Source organism: Chlorocebus sabaeus, chromosome 25 (assembly GCF_047675955.1).
Source record: "Chlorocebus sabaeus isolate Y175 chromosome 25, mChlSab1.0.hap1, whole genome shotgun sequence".
NCBI classification, from domain to species: domain Eukaryota; kingdom Metazoa; phylum Chordata; class Mammalia; order Primates; family Cercopithecidae; genus Chlorocebus; species Chlorocebus sabaeus.
Window position 1 is genome coordinate 68,836,525 of NC_132928.1, and position 10,863 is coordinate 68,847,387.

Here is a 10,863-nt window from a genome sequence, read left to right on the forward strand (position 1 = left end):
GAATCACTTGAACCCAGGAGGCGGAGGTTGCAGCCTGGGTGACAAGAGCGAGACTCAGTCTCAAAAAAAAGAAAAGAAGTGGCGTTTCATCAGAACCCTGTCCCTGATAGTGGCCAAGGCACCATGATCTTCTCCTTTACCTTCCAGCCCTTCCCTGGGTTCACACAGCAGTGGATTCAAGACAAGCGCTCTCTCTCAGGGGCAGGCTTAGGACCAAGGTTCTGTGCTGGGGCATGCCAGTACGATCCCAGACATGCCATCTCCTGTGCTCGGCCTGTGCCCACTCTCATCGGTGCACACTGCTGCCATATTGTTTGTTAGATGTTGTGAACACTAGCCCTGCTCACAGGTAAAACTTGGACGGGGACTCACCTTCTGAGCTCCTTTTTCTAGTGTCACTCCCACAGGGTGCTTCTCGGCCTTTATGTCCAGGAGCACATAACTGTCTCTCACTGATTTTTCCTGTGCTTGAAAGGTACCCAGGAAATGAAGTTTATGAACTTGGTGTCCTGTTTTCTTTCCATCCATATGTTCCTGGGAAAGTTATTAACCTCTCTGAGACTTAGTTTCCTCCACTCACAAGGATGGTAATTTCTGCCTCACTGAGAGCTTATGATGAATATGTGAAATTGTAAGTAAGTAGAAGGTGCCTGGCACAGTACTTGACACATAACAGGCACTCAGTGCAACTAAGGCCCATGGTTGTGAACCAGTGTTTTCTTAAATGTCTAAAAGAGTTAGATACTATCACATGCTTTCGGTTTATCTCTGTTCTTCATTGCAAGAATTCAAGAATTATAGAACCATCAGTCTTGAAGGAGAGTTCAATAGGGCTCTACAGAATATTATATGATCATGAGTTGAGAACAAAAAAAGTGTATGAATTTAGCTTCTATTTGTTTCTGAATTATATGGTCTGATACTGATACCCAGAAACAAAGGAAGATGTTTCACATGCATGAGTTTGATTGACTATAATTAGAGTGATTTTGTAGCTTATAATTCAAACCAACAGCTTTTGAGTGTGAAAGGAATAATATTAGTTATTACACCAGGACAATAGATGTAAACTGGAGCTGTCCTAGGAAAATTGCGATTTATGGCCATTCACATTATGTCTATCACCACCTGTGTAATATATGCTTTAGGTCTTGGCACCTAAAAATTCATGCCCTGCTACCTTTAAATTAAACAGTGGCTGGGCATGGTGGCTCCTGCCTGTAATCCCAGCACTTTCGGAGGTCAAGGCAGGCAGATCACGAGGTCAGGAGTTCAAGACCAGCCTGGTCAATACGGTAAAACCCCATCTCTGCTAAAAATACAAAAATTAGCTGGGTGTAGTGGCGTGTGCCTGTAGTCCCAGCTACTCAGGAGGCTGAGGCAGAAGAATCGCTTGAACCTAGGAGGTGGAGGTTACAGTGAGCCAAGATGACACCACTGCACTCCAGCCTGGGCGACAGAACAAGACTCCATCTCAAAAAAAAAAAAAAAAAAAAATTAGCTGGGTGTGGTTGTGCAGCCTGTAATCACAGCTACTAGAGAGGCTGAGGTACGATCACTTGAACCCAGGAGGCGGAGGTTGCAGTGAGCCGAGATCGTGCCACTGCACTCCAGCCTGGGTGACAGAATGAGACTCCTTAAAAAATAAAAATTAAAATTAATTAATTAAACAGTAGTATACGTGAGCTATCTAACGCTATTGCTTCACACCAAAATCACACAAAACACAGAGATACACACCTAGACACATCAAAGTCAAACTGTTGGGAAAAAAAGAGAAAATCTGAAAAGCAGCTTGAGAAAAATGACTCATCATGAACAGGGAACAATGCAATTAGCAACTGATTTCTCATCAGAAATGACAGATGACAGAAGGCAATAGAATGACATTCCAAGTACCAAAGGAAAAACCTTTCAATCAAGAATTCTATTTTTCCACTAGAACGGCAAAAATGAAGGCACGATAAAGATATTCCCAGTTAAACAAAGACTGAGAGAATTCATTATTAGCTGGCCTGCCACTGAAAAAATATTAAAGGATGTATTTCAGGGTGAAAGGAAATAAAACTAGATGAGACTGTGGATCTGTAGAAAGAAATGAAGAGCACTCAAAAGAATATCTCTGGGTAAATATAAAAGACTATATAAACACGTGTTATCTTCCATTCTAATTTTGTTTGAGGGAAGACATTAGATTATATAAAGCATTAATTATTGCACTGTATTGTTGGATTTATAACAATAGAGAGATATAAAGGAGAGGGGAAGAAACAAAGTATTGAAGCAATATTTCTGTATTTTCTTAGAATTAAGTCAGTATTACCTCAGGTAAATTAAGATGCAGATTGTAATGTACAGAGCAGCCACTAAGAAAATAACTCAAAAATACAGTACAACAGCAGAGGAATCAAAGTAGAATACTTAAAAAAAAAAATGTTTAGCACAAAAGCAGTAAGGGAAGAACAAATTTTAAAAATAAGACATAGAAACAAAATGGCAGACCTTAATCCAGCCATGCTGATAATTATATTAAATATGAATAAACACTACAATCAAAAGGCAGTGATTGTCAAAATGGATAAAAAGCAAGATTCAATTGGATACTGTCTACAAGAGATACTTCACACAAAAAGACAAAAGTTGAAAGTAAAAGGATGAAAAAGAGAGTACCATGCAAATACTGGCAATAAGAGAGCTTGAGTGCCTACATCAATATCTGAGAAAATAAAATTTAAGACAAGAAATATAATTGGAGATAAGAAATGACATTACAGTATTATAAAGGGTCAATACATTAAGAATATATAATAATTACAAGTGTAATGGTACCTAATAGCAGAGTCTCAAAATTATGAAGCAAAAATTGATATAATTAAAAGAAGAAATAGATGATTTAGACTTAATAATTGTAGTTATAGAGTTCAATAACCCATTTTTAATAACTGATAGAACAACTATTCAGAAAATTAACAAGGAAATAGAAGACATGAACAACACTATCAACCAACTTGACTAACTGACATTCATAGAACACTCTTCCCTCAAGTAATGAATGCACATTTTTTCAAAAACACATGGAACATTCTCCAGGTTAGACCACATACTAGACCATAAAACTAATTTTTAATATATTTAAAAGAATTTAAATCACTCGGAGTATGTTCTCCAGCCACAAAGGAATTAAAATAGAAACAAAAACAAGTTTGGGAAATCCTCAAATTTAGAAGTTAACACATTTCTAAATAACTATGGGCTGAAGAGAAAAATTAAATGGAAATTAGAAAGATTTTGAACTGAATGAAACAAAAATAAAATATACTATGTATTTACAAATGTCTATACACATCGACATTAATAGGATGAAGCTAAAGCAGGACTTAGAAAAGCTGAATGTTCTCAAAACAATAATTTAAGCTTCCATCTTAAGATTAATTAGAGAAAGAGAGAAGCAAATTAAACCTTAAAAGGAAAGAAATAAAGACTAAAGCAGAAATCAATCGACTAGCAAAGAGAAAAATAATAGAGAACATCAAAGAAATGAAAAGGTGATTCTTAAAAAAGATTGCAAAATTGACAAACTTTTAGCTAAACTGACCAAGAAAAAAAAGAGAAAACACAAATTAACAATCAAGAATCCAAGAGCAGGCATCACTGCTGACCCATCAGAAATTAAAAGAATGATAAGTGAATGTTTTAAACAACTTTATGTCAACAAATTAGACAACTTAGATGGAATGGAAAAAATCCTAGAAAAAGATAAATTACCAAAACTACCTTCAGAGAATACTGAAAATCTGAATAGACCTATGCATTAGTCCACTGTCACACTCTAATAAAGACATACCTGAGACTGGTTAATTGGTAAAGGAAAGAGATTTAGTTGACTCACAGTTCAGCATGGCTGGAGAAGTCTCAGGAAACATATAATCATGGTGGAAGGTGAAGGGGAAGCAAGGTACCCTCTTCACAAAGCAGCAGGAAAGAGAAGTGCCAGCAGGGGAAATGCAAGACACTTATAAAACCATCAGATCTCATGAGACTCACTCATTACCATGACAATAGCATGGGGGAAACTGCCCCCATGATTCAATTAATCTCCACTTGGTCCTGCCCTTGACATATGGGGATTATAAGGATTAAATTCAAAGTGAGATGTGGGTGGGGACACAGAGCCAAACCATATCAACCTACAACATGAAACATATCATACCGTATCAACCTATAACATTTTGGTCCTGAGACCAAATCCTTTGGACAGTGCCTGGAGAGAACCTCAAGTCGTAGTCATGTTTATGTGAAATACAGACCCTGCCTCCAGACTCCTCTCCACCCTGTGCTGTGCAGAGCTACGCAGTGCACTGAGGGGCCAGGGCTTCAGAAAGCACAGAGCATGTGACCTGGTTGGCAGAGGTACCAGGGTCATTGGTGCCAGCCCAATTCAGTGTACTGGATCATTAGTAGAAACAAAGAACCATTCTACTGAGAGCCAAGACCGCCTGCCAAGTACCAGTGTGAAGGCTGCCTCGTCACCACAGCTGTGAATCAAGAGTAGGCTGTGCTTGCTACTGATGCCAGCCTGGGGCATTTTCCCAGCCCCACAGTGCCTTTCTGAGTGGGAGGAGAGGCAGAGGGTGAGACTCTCCTTGGCGCCTGAACAGTGCCTCTGATGGAAGAACGTAGCTCAGTGATAGTCCCGAGGAGGTTTATTGGTTCATTATCAGTAGGACTCTCCAAGGAAAGGGAACCACTGAACCATATGGAGCAACTGCAGGATCATGTAATGGAAGCAGCATTGAACTTAGAGTTTGAGTCCTGTATTCCAGTCTAGAACTTACCTCCAGCTAGCTGTGTGGACTTAACCATATCACTTAACCTCTTTGGGCCACCTTGCACCTTGCAATTGTGTGCCTCTTTCTCTCCCTCTGGGAACTAGAAGGCCAGGTCAAGTGTGGCTCAGTCCTGGTCTAACTGGACGGATGGAGAGAAGGTAGCAGAAGTGGGGCCAGCAAGCCTGAGAATTCATCTGATTCTCTGACAGAGCTCAGAGTTCTGAGAAGAATGTGATCATGCAGAAGATTCTCTGTAGACCACATCAGGACCTGGATTCTCAGAAAGCTGTACTCCTCCTGCCTTTCAACATCTCAACACACTCAGCTCCTACATTATACACACTTACCGGAACCCGACTTGTCTGTATGGGTTTAGCGTTCTCTCTTGTCCTTCCCAGCCTACCTTCTACATTCTAAAAAGAGAGTCACCCACCCGGACGATCTCCTTGCAGTCACTTTTCAATGCACTAGAAGAGCTTCCTTAGTCAGAACAGTGAACAGTATGTTTTCAAACAAAAGGGGCTCACTGCCCAGTGTGCTAGAAGCCAATGCTATATGACACCGCATTTCTGAGAAAAGAAAAGCTTTATACTGCAAGCTGATTCACAAGAAGACTAGAACATCAAGCTCAAATCTGTCTTCTTGTGCTTGCTCCAAAGCAGTATTTTTATTAGAAAAGATTCAGAGGGTGCATTCTGAGATTAGTAGGTGATTGGTGGAGGAAAGAGGAGGTCTAGAAAGTTCTTGGGCATGTGATTTTATCTCTCCATGCCTCCTCATGGGTTCCCTATGCAAATTTCAGGGGAATTAGTATGAAAAATGTGGTGGAAATTCAGGCTGTGACATCAGCAAGCTCGTCCTGCACAGACTCCAATTGGCCGTGGTGGTTACAACTGATTTCAGCCAGTTTTTTAAAAATCTCGTAGGCAGAGGGAGTTTCAGTGTTTCAGCAAGTTCTTTTTTTACCTGCCATGCTGCAAACTCAAGAGTTTCTGTTAGTCATTGGTTTCTTTAACTATTTGGGGCACAGTTTCAACAGTTCCCTGAAAATGGCCCAATTCAGGGGACAGCGTCAGCCAGCACCCTGTGTGGGGTGTCTGCAATGTGAGTGCCATGGACCACGCCTTCCCCCATAAGACTGATTCCTACTCTGCACCTGACCCTGCCCTGGCGTTCCCCTGCCTCCCTGGCTGCTCTTTCATAGTCTCATCATGCTTTCTCCTTGGGTTTACACCTAGTTTTTGGTGTTCTTCTCTTCTCACTCTATACACTGCTCCTGGTTCATGTTTGCTGTTCTAGTCTCCTTGTGAGCCAGCATGCAGTATAAAACATGTATAAAGGATTATAAAGCTGTACTCCTCCTGCCTTTCAACATCTCAACACACTCAGCTCCTCCATTATACACACTTACCAGAACCCGACTTGTGTGTATGGGTTTAGCGTTCTCTCTTGTCCTTCCCAGTCTACCTTCTACATTCTAAAAAGAGAGTCACCCACCCGGACGTCTCCTTGCAGTCACAGGCATGGGAGGAAACATGGAGACTTTATGTTTCCATCTCTATGTCACTTCCTCCCATGCCTATGTCTTCACCCTGGCCTCTTTGGGCTCCTTGACAACACACGGTAGAGGAGAGTTGGGGCTGCTCTCATTCACAGCTCCACCAGGTCTTCCCCAGGGGCCTCTGCTTGTGCACTCTGTGGATGCTGGATGCCCACTCTGCCAGCACAGGAAGGCTGCTGAGTAACCCCACTGCTTACAATAGTTCCTGCTTCCCTATTGCTCCCAGAAAAATGCCAAGAACGCCAGCAAAGTCCTGGTTACTTCTAGCATGGTTAGACAAGCCCTTCAGGATGCAGCCCTGGACTGGGACTGACAGGTCTCTCATTTGGAACCGGGCCCGTAGCCTGGCTGGGTCACAGCACTGCCCTTAGCCTCTCAGCGCTCGCCCCCTGCAGGTCTCCCCCAGGAATGAGGAGCAGCTCAACAACGGGGACGAGGTCAAGCCACATTCATTGTCATGTATCCTAGGTGCCCAGCACAGCTTCGGACCCACGGGAGGTGTTGATCAATGTTTGTGGAACAAAAGTGTGGATGAAAGGAAATCTTGGATTCAGAATATATTCCTGTCCCCTTCAGTCTCTTTGAATGGTCAGAATAGGCTTGTGTTTTGTGGCTCTGTGAAGGGTTGCTTACCGAACAGCCGTTTGCTGGCACATAAAACTGGCTCTGTCACTGCTCCAAAAGCATCCAGGGTGTTTGGCTCTGGAGATGGCATAATGCCTTCCAGATAGAAATTGCAAGCACACAGCGTGGCCCTCATAGGAGCCATGAGCATTATGGTTAAAACCTTTGAGAGAAAACAGGTGCACGCCATTTTGCTAAGCAAAAGAATCAGTGCAATTCATAGAACATGCTTGCTGTACACAATTATTACAACTTTAAAAACATCACCAATCCAAGCTGCACTCAGTTGGTGTGAAGTCCCTGGAAATGTTAGAGAATGTGGGGTTGAGATTCCCACATAAACCCTATATTACGTTTACCATGATCTATTATTTCATTTTCTAGAAATTTAAAACAAATCAGTTATTTACAAAGCTGATTTTATTTTTTTTGCTAGGAATTGGTCACTGTATTTGCAGCAACAGAACTTTCCTTAGCTGAAATCACAGAGCTATATATTACTTTGGATGGCATATCATGGGAATATGCACAATAATAACTCGTGAAGTCCTCATTGAGCTCTTTCCACCAGTTATAAGTCCTGCTATTTCTAAACTGCTTTATAAACAGTAGGGTGTTTTGTGATATATTTATTATAATAAGTTTAAGTCATAAAAATGTAAGGAAAACACTTTAAAATCTTCCCAAATATCATCATCAGTTTCGACAATCATTTTGTAAATCTTATCGTGGTAAAATATGTACAACAAAATATACCATTTTAACCGTTTATAGATACACAGTTTGGTGGTATTAAGTACATTCTCCATGTTGCACAACCATCACCATCATCCATTTTCAGAATGTCTTCAACATGCCAACAGAAACCATATAATCATTAAAAATAACTCCCCAGTCCCTCCTCCATCCAGCCTCTGGCAACCTCTGTTCTACTTTCTATCTCTATGAATTTGCCTATTCCAGGTATCTGAAATAAGTGGACTCATACAATAGTCATCCTTTTGTATCTGGCTTATTTCACTTAGAATAATGTTTTCAAGTTTCATCGTGTTGTGGCATGTATCAATATTTTCTTCCTTTTTCAGGCGAAACAGTATTCCACTGTACAGATATCCCAAGTTTTGTTTATCCATTCATCTGTTTATGGAATTTAGGTTATTTCCACCCTTTGACTACTGTGAATAACGTTACTATAAACATTGGTGTACAGGTAGCTGTTTAAGGTCCTGTTTTCTTTTGGGTACATACCCAGCAGAGAAACTCCTGGATCATATTATAATTTTTTTAACTTTTCAAGGAATCATCAAGCTTTTTTTCCACTTAGCTGTATCATTTTACATTCCTACTGGCAATGCACAGGGTTCCAATTTCTTCGTACCCTCACCAACACTTGTTATTTTTAACAATAACAGCTATCCTAATGGGTGTGAAGTGGCATCTTGGTGTGGTTTAGATTTATATTTCCCTAATGATAAATAATGTTAGCACTTTTCAAGTGCTTATTGTGCATTTGTATGTTTTCTTTAGAGAAATGTCTACTCAAGTCTTTTGCCCATTTTGAAATTACCTTGTTTTTAATTTTTGAGTTGTGGTTCCTATATTCTGAATAGTGATCCCTTAGCAGATATATGATTTGCAAGTCTACTCTCATTCCATGGGTTGTCTTTTTATTCTCTTAATAGTGTCTTTTGTTGCACAAAAGTTTTTAATTTTGATGAAGTTCATCTAGTTTTTTCTTTTATTGCCTATGGTTTTGGAGTTATAACCAAAAAACCATTGCCAAAACCAGTGTCATGAAGATTTTCTCCTATGTTTTTGTCTAGGAGTTTTATAGTTTTAGCCATTAAATTTAGGCCTTTGATCCACTTTGAGTCCGTTTTTGTGTACAGTGTTCAGTAAGGATCCAATTTCATTCTTTTGCATGTGAATAATCCAATTATCCCAGTACTATTGGTTGAAAGGACTGTCTTTTCCCCCCAATGAATGGTTTTGGCAGTCATCAAAATCAAATGACTGTACACATGACAGTTTTTTTTTTTTTTTTCTGGGCTCTTTATTCCATTCCATTGGTCTGTATTTCAGTCTTCATGCCAGTTCTACACTGTTTTGATTACAGTAACTTTATAGTAAGTTTTGAAATCAGGAAGTATGAGTCCTCCAACTTTGTTCTTCCTTTTCAGGATTGTTTTGACTGTATTATTTTATATGGATTTCTTGGAGATGTCATATAAACTTTAGGATAAGATTTTCTATCTCTACAAAAAAAAAAAAAAAAAAAAAAAACAGCACCTAGATTTTAATAGGATTGCATTGAATCTGTAGATCACTTTGGGAAATATTAATATCTTAATGTCTTTCAATCATTAACATAGGATGTCTTTCCAGTTATGCCTTCTTTAATTTCATTCAGCAATGTTTTATAGTTTTTGGTGTACAAGTATTTGCCTTTTTGGTTAAATTTATTTCTAAGGGTTTTTTATGTGCTTGTAAATTAAATTGTTTTAATTTTCTTTTTGAATTATTCATTACTAGTGTGTAGAAATGCAATTGATATTCATGTGTTGATTTTATATCCTGCAAATTTGCCAAATTCATTTTTTAACAGATTTTTGTGGAATTGTTGTGGTTTCCTGCATATAAGATCATGCCATCTGCAAACAGAGATAATTTTACTTCTTCCTGCCCATTTGGATGCCTTTTATTTCTTTTTCTTGCCTAAGTCCTCTGACTAGGACTTCGCAGTACTGTGTTAAATAGAAGTGGTGATAGCAGGTGTTTTTATTTCCGATATTAGGAGAAAAGTTTCAGCTTTTCAACATGGAATATGAAGTTAGCCTCAAGTTTTTTATATATGGCCTTTATCATGTTGAGATAGTTTTTCCTATTTTTACTTTGGTGGGTGTTTTTACCATTAAATGGTATTGAATTTTTTCAGATGCTTTTTCTTCATCAATTGCTATTATAATGTAGGTTGTATCTTCATTCTATTTATATGGTGTGTTACATTGATTGGTTTTCATATGTTGAACTATCCTTGCATTCCAGGAGTAGACCTCACTTGATCATGATATATAATCCTTTTGTTATGCTGCTAAATTCAGTTTTCTAGTATTGTGCTGAAGCTTTGTACATCAATATTCATCAGAGATATGGGAACATAGTTTTCTTTTATTATCTTTATCTGACTTTGTTATAAAGTTAATGCTTGCCTCATGAGTTAGGAAGTGCTCTTTCTTCAATTTTTTGAGGAATTTGAGAGTGGTTGATGCTAATTCTTACTGAAATCTTTGGTAGAATTCACATGTGATACTGCCTGGTTCTAGATTTTTTATTTGTTCCATTGTTGATTCACTCTCTTCATTGAGTAGAGGTCTGTTCAGATTTTCTGTTTCCTCATGAGTCAGTTTTGGTAGATTGTGTTTCTAGGTACTCATTTATTTTGTATAGGTGATATAAAATTGATTATAATCCCCCCTTTCATTTCTGATTTTAGTAAATTGAGTCTTCTCTCTTTTTTTCCTTGGTCAGTCTAGCTAAAGGCTTGTCAATTTCATTGATGTTTTCAAAAAACTGCCTTTTGGCTTTGTTGATTTTCTCTATTGTGTTTATATCTCTATTTTGTTTATTAATGTTCCAATGTTTATTATTTTATTTCTTCTGCTATCTTTGGATTTTGTTTTTCCCTTTTTTGGTTCTTGAGGTATATAGTTCAGTTATTGATTTGAAATCTTTCTTATTTTTTCATGTATGCATTTATAGCTATAAATTTCCCTTATAATGCTACTTTCACTGTATCTCATCAGTTTTAGTATGTTGTGTTTTTGTTTTCATTTATGCCAGTGTATTTTC